This window comes from Trichechus manatus, unplaced genomic scaffold (genome assembly GCF_000243295.1).
Source record: "Trichechus manatus latirostris isolate Lorelei unplaced genomic scaffold, TriManLat1.0 scaffold00024, whole genome shotgun sequence".
Taxonomy (NCBI): domain Eukaryota; kingdom Metazoa; phylum Chordata; class Mammalia; order Sirenia; family Trichechidae; genus Trichechus; species Trichechus manatus.
This window is the reverse complement of record NW_004443960.1, coordinates 122496-129158: the sequence shown is the minus strand read 5'-3', so window position 1 is coordinate 129158 and position 6663 is coordinate 122496. Positions and strand designations below refer to the sequence as shown.

The 6663-nt window shown below is 57.0% G+C and overlaps 1 pseudogene; it reads right to left on the bottom strand.

The window, feature by feature from the left end:
• Positions 1-5798: 5798 nt before the first annotated feature.
• On the bottom strand, positions 5799-6617 carry LOC101345353 (hemoglobin subunit alpha-like; annotated as a pseudogene).
• Between the last annotated feature and the right edge of the window lie 46 nt (positions 6618-6663).

Genomic DNA, 6663 nt, shown 5'->3' with positions numbered 1-6663 from the left:
CCCACACTGGGGTCTCGGCTCCTCCCTCTGTGCGCCTGGAGACCTCGCCGAGATGTCCAGGGACACAGTAGTGGGTGCTCACCTTCAGAGAAGTCGTGACTTTTATCATTGGACCACCTCTGATTTTTGGCATCTGATGCACACTCCCCATCTTCTACCCCCACCACCTACTGGCGAGAGCAGGTGTGTCTGTCTCTGCGTGCGTGTCTGTGTGTCTGCTGCTCCAGGCCCTCCTCAGTGGAGGTGGCCTGGCTGCCGTGGTTTCCTCTTGGGGAGCCGTCTGGAGTGCTGGTATGCAGCCGTACTCACTGAGGCGGACGGGTTGTGTCAGCCACCCTCAGCTCTGCTGCTCTGTGCCCACGGGGGGCATCTGCCTTCGGACAAAATGAGCCCTTCCAAAGAGGAGCTCTTTTCTTCCCTCCCTCCACTTTTCTGGAGTATTGTTTTAGTTTTGAAGGGAGGGTGTTTTTTTTTTTTTTTTTTTTTTTTTTGGTTTTTTTTTTTGGTTCATTGTTGTGAAAGTTTACATTTCAAGTTAGTTTCTCATACAAAAATTTATACATACGTTGTTATATGACCCTAAGTGCTCTCCCTCTACTGTGACAGCAGACTCCTCCTTTCTACCCCGGATTTCCTATGTCCATTCAACAGGCTCCTAACCTTCTCTGCCTTCTCATCTCACTTCCAGACAGAAGCTGCCCATTTAGTCTCATGTATCTATTTGACCTAAGAAGCACACTCTTCACGAGTATCATTTTATGTCCCACAGTCTAGTCCAATGTTTGAAGAGTTGGCCTCAGGAATTGTTTTAGTTCTCGGTAGACAGAGTCAGGGGGCCATGCTCTCCTGGGTCCCTCCAGTCTCAGTCAGACCATCAAGTCTGGTCTTTTTACTAGAATTTGAGTTCTGCACCCCATCTTTCTTCTGCTCCATCAGGGACTCTGTCGTGTTCCCTGTCAGGGCAGTCATTGGTGGAGGAGGGAGGGTTCTGAGCTTCCTATGGTCATATTGTGAAAATGGTGCCATCTTGGTGTGCAGAGGTGGGGGCACCCCTTCATGGGGCACATGAGGGCACTACGGTGTAGGTTTTGTGAGCAGCAGCTTACGGTGGCCAGTTGTCCTGCCCCAGGAGAAGGTGCAGGGCTAGCCTAGGACGGCCTTCCATGAGCAGCCCTGGCCCAGCCCCTCCAGGAAGTAAGGGTGAAAAGAGAGCCATGGGCTGGAGCAGTTTTGGGTCCATTTGCATTTTGCAGATGTCATTTTCTTGATCAGCATCTTGCTTACAAGTCAGATATCAGAATACAAGTCCTGTTCTCCTGGCCTGTGGGGTATGGGACCACCGCCCTCCAGCTTCTCAGGGCTGTCACTGCTGTGAGTGGCTTTCACCCTTTCTGTCTGCATGTGGATTCATACACACGGGCAGACAGACGGACACATAGTGGTGTGTTTTTTTTTTTTTGCCAAAATGGGTTTGAACCAGGTCCTGCAGGTCCCCAGACTACAGTGTCTCCCTGTCCTTGACCCTCACCCACCCGGGGGAGGGGGTCTTAAGTCTTGGCCAAGGAGGGCCCATGTGCAGCACCTCCGTCAGCCCTTCAGCAGCTGTCCCCCTCCCCTCCCTCCTGCTCCCAAATGAACCACCTACATCAGGTCCTGACCTCAGGGCTGGGGGACCCAGGTCTCCTTGGTGTCACTCAGTACAGTGAGTTCTGACTAGTCCCACGTCAGTGCCAGTAAACCCCCTGAGGACGGCACTGTGGGACTATCTGCAGGGCTTCCCTGAGCAGTCATGGGGCCCTCCACCTAGGGGGACAGCCCCTTTGCCCGCAGTCCAGGCTGGGGCAGAACCGAAGGGCCCTGGTGTGACTGACTGCCCACTAAGGTAAAGGCTCTCCTTAGAGGTGTGCCAGTGCTGTTGCTCACAGGGGCCCTTCAGCAGCGTGGGTGCAAGCTGGAGGAAGCTGAGTGTGTCAGGGAGGATCAAAGGGGGGCATGAGGAAGAAAACTGAGGTGTTAGATTCCTGACTCCTGGTGGGCAGGCAGAGCACACAGACGGGGACTGTAAAAATGGTGTGGCGGAGGCAGCGTCTCCCTAACTTCACAAGGGGGAAGGAGAATCCAGGTCAACAGCCCAAGGCTGATTCCTGTGGGGCAGCGGTCAGGCATGTCTCTTCCCTGTCCGCTTTTTACCAATTCTGACACCAACCATCCCTTCCCATGATGACCCTCTCTACTCCTCTGACTTCAGTAATTTGTTGCGATGGTCACACACAACTCCTAGGTGATACTCACAGTTATGGGGTTTATTAGGGACATAACAGGATACAAGAGCCCTAGTGGCACAGTGGTTAAGAGCTCAGTCTACTAACCCAAAGGTCAACAATTTGAATCCACCAGCTGCTCTTTGGAAATGCTGTAGGGCAGTTTTGCTCTGTCCTATAGGGTTGCTATGAGTCAGAATCGATCTGACGACAACAGGTTTTAACAGGTTACAGTTGAGGTTCAAGAATGCTCAGGATACAGTTCTTCGATCAGGGTGACTTCTCATCTGTGCTGGCAGGCACACCTCTCTCTGGTCCCTCAGCCTGGCCTCGGTCCTGCTCAGGCAAGTGTTACAAAGCTCTTTAAGGGCTGCTGATAAGTGCCTGGAGGCACCCCACTCTGCCAGTAAGAAGGCACTGAACTTTGTCGCTCTGTGGGCTGGGAAGCCACCCCACGCTGCTGTCTCTCACCACCTTCCATGTTATGGCTTCTCTCTCCTGGATCTAGGAGGGTCTCAGCGCAGGGATCCTGGGTCCAGAGGGCGCACTCTGCTCTCTCCTTGGTGGCAGTCAGGTCCTCCCTGCTCTGGGTTTGGCTCTCTTTTAAGCATAGCGGAATGGCAAAACTGACCAGTCCCCTCGTTAGAGTCCTCTTCACCTTATTTGCGTGATCACACTCCTGCAGGGTTCCATACACCTTACTTGCATTATTAGCAAGCTGTCCAATCTCCTTGGTGAAGCACAAGCACCTTATTTGCATCCCCCCCCCCCCCCGTGGGAGTCATAAAGACTATGGCTCGAAGGGCCATATTAACTAATTCACTGTACGGCAGGGGCCAGGGGGTTGGGCATGAACCAGAGGGTGCAGTCCTGGCTGGTACCCTTGCCCAGAGAGGCCTGCCCCACCTTAAGGACCACAGTCCTCCACAGAAATCCCAAACAGGATATAAACATTTACTTAAATAGAAGAAGCAGGTATGCAGATCAGGTCAGAGGTGAGCGCGCTCACACAGGTAGGGATGTGGGCCAAAAAGCAGGATGTCTCAGACGGGGCCCAACCATGAAGGAAAGAGCGGTGTGGATGGGTAGTGTGGACATGATGGGCCGGGAGGCCACAGGCTGGGCCTTGAGGGCGTGGCTGATGGGTTACCTGCATTGGAGGGGTCTGCTAAACACCAGCGAAGAGGCAGGGGGCGCTCAGACCCCAGGCTTCGGGCTTGGGAGAGGGGTCCACAGGGGAGAATGTGGGCCCACAACAGCAAGAGTCTCAACAGCGGCTGCAGAGAGTCTCAACAGCGGCCGCAGAGAAAGGGTCCCAGCAGCTGTGTGGAGACATTGGGTAACCAGAACTTTGATCTGACAGCCGCCTCTGGGCAGCTGGATAGGTTCTGGGTCCCCTTGAGCTGGGAACCCAGGCAGTGTCCACTTGGCCCATTTGTCAGCTCAGTCCAGGAGGCTAGCTCACCCCTTCACCTGAACCTTGCTGCCCAAGCCCTACAAAAGGACAGCTCCTGCTGGCAAGAGGTGCCCTGGCCACCCCAGATCTCCCCTGCTGTCAACTGGCTGCTCCTGATCCCAGGCCTCCCCAAGGTACCCTGCCATCCCCCAGGCCAGCTGACATGGCCAGCATCTGCCCACTGTGGCCTAATGTGACCGTCACTCTGCAGAGCCAGGCTGAAGAATCACCACTGGGAAGAACCAGCCCAGGCCTGGAGCTTGCCCCTAATGCCCCTCTTTCGGCGGGAGGTGGTCCGTGAAAGTCCCAAAGCATGGCACCCTGTGCCACTGGCAGGTTGCAGGGATCAAGCACAGGGGTGCCACCAGGACCCCATCAAGGAGGGAATCCCTGGCCAGTCCTGCAGGGTGCCAGCTGGAGCAGGGGGGAAGGGACCAGAAGGTGCAAGTCCAAGGGGGCACCAGACGAGGCAGAGGATGACATTTCGAGGTGCCACAAATATGAAAGGCGCCTGACTGAGGCAGCTGGACAAGGAGGGGAAGGCATTTCTGCTGACGCGTCACTGCTGTCATTGACTATTCATCTTGACATTGGGGGGGAAGGGTGCAATTTAGAGATTGCCCCTGGGCGCTCATTACCCTCACTATGCCCCTGAGCTGGAGGTGCCCAGGTGCTTACCTGCCATTCCCCCACCAAATAACCCGCAGCTGTGGGAGGATGCCCCTGTGCCCCAGGGCTGGGAGAACCCAGATCGACCTTGGGGTGGGCACAGCCCAGGGCAGAGGGGGGCAGCAGTTGCACCCACCCCATAGAGACCCCTCCGTGGCTGAGACCAGGACACCGGCGGGGTGCGGGCTGGGGACAGGGTGCACATGGACATCTGTGGGCTCTCCATCTGCGTTTTATTTGCTCAGCTTTGGGCATCCCTGAGTGCACTGTGAGTTGTCCGTTACCCCTAATCCTATTTTCTGTTGGGTTGTCTGACTTTGGAAGAAAGGGGGGAAGGATTTGGAGGTCCACCTTGTACAGTAGAGACATTAACCTTTGGTCTGCCGCATGTGGCAAATATAAATTTCCTGCTTCTCTATTATGATTTTCTACCCCATACTGAGTGTTTTTTTCTTTATACAGTCCATCCTGTCCACTTTTTCCCAGTGTCACTTTGAGGATACCATTCTTAAGAAAGAAAGAAGAAAAAAAAAACTCTAAATGTGCCTCTCCGTGTGTGTGAGAGACTGTGTTGTGTGTGTGTGTGTCAGGTATGACCGTTTTGTACCTCAGTCTCCCTGGGTGCCCAGTGGGAATACACCACTGAAGTGGGCTACCCCAGAAGATGCAGTAAGCGGAGTAAGAAGTTCCTGCATCTATCATGATGGATTTTAAGAGGAAATCTATAAAAAAGAATAAGCAGCTTTGGCCTCCCTGTCCTTAGAAGTGCGGGGTGCTGGAATTAGACCTGCTTCCCTCCACCGAGTCCTTCAAAGAGAGGCTTTTGCCTCAAGACCTCATCCCCCAAATCCCCAGTACTAGCCAGGGCCGCTATGTACTGTTGTGTGGTTGAACCCGACGCAAGGACGTGTGGCCGAGGGGGGCTAGGGGGGCGGGGGGAGACGTTCCAAGCCGCACCAGCAGGGGGCGCCGTTCCCTAATTTCCTCAGACCCTGCGCTTGCATGCGTTTCCTGGCCCCTCCACCCACCAACGCCTCCAGTCCTGCACCCTGGCCCTCCGCCCTAGGCGGGTGAGGGACCAGGATCCGAGAGGAAGCCGCAGGAATGTCGGTGCCAGGACACCAGCTGCCCAGCCACAGTTCTAGGGGCCCATTACCCCCTACCGCCCTCCCTGCTCCCAAGGTGCCACCTGGTCTGCGCCCCGAGGGGCTGCGCCCAAGGACACGATGTGAGTCGGATGGAAGTCCAAAATACGGCATTTGGGACCGCACCCCTTTCCCGGGCCCTCCACCCCCGCACCCCTTCCAGAGAGCACCACTCCAGGCAGGCTGCGGCCTTGGGGGCTTTACTCCAACATGAGCCCCGCGGAGGGGCTGCTGGGGGGCCCACGACCCTGGCCCCCCCACCCCCCTTCAGCGGTACTTGGAGACAGGCGCGGAGATCACGTGGCTCAGAAACTTGTCCAGCGAGGCCTGCATGGTGGGACTGAAGTACCCGGGGTAGTGCCGGGCCGGCGTTACCAGCAGGCAGTGCCCAAGGAGCTGCAGAGGACGGGGTCGAGCTGCCTTCGGCCCCACGGCTCCGTAGCACCCCTTCCACGCATCCCTCTGGGTCTCGTCACCCCCTAGATCCTGGCCCGGATGGGGAACGCGCCTCCCTAGCGATAGCGACGGCAGGGCTGCCCGGCTGGGTCCTCATCCTGAAGTTGACAGGGTCCACCCTCAGCTTGTCGGCAGGTCGTCCAGGTGGTGGACTGCGTGGGTCAGCGCGTCCGCCACCTTCTTGCCGTGGGCCTTGATCTGGCCGGAGCCGTGGCTCATGTCGAAGTGAGGAAAGTAGGTCTTGGTGGTGGGGAAGGAGAGGAACATCCTGCGTGGAGAAGCGGCAGGTGAGTGGCGGTGGAGGGGTGGGGCAGGGGCGCGGGGAGAGCGCACCCCGCCTCCGAAGGAAGGCTGGCGGGGCGGTCTGGCCCCGGGGCCTCGGGGCCTGGGCGCCGGCCGTGTCGTAGCCCAACGAGGGGCGGTGGGGTGGTGTTGAGCCTGGGTGCGCGGGAGAAGGGAAGAGGGGGATCCTCACCTCTCCAGGGCCTCGCCGCCATACTCTCCGGTGTGGGTGCCAATCTTGCCCCAGAAGGTCTTCACGTTGGTCTTGTCCTCATCAGACAGCACCATGGTGGGTTGTTTCTGAGTCTGTGTGGAGATCAGAAGCGTGTCCCCGCAGGGAGCGCGCGGCGATTTTATATCCCGGGGCGCGGGGACACGCCCGGCCGGACGGCGC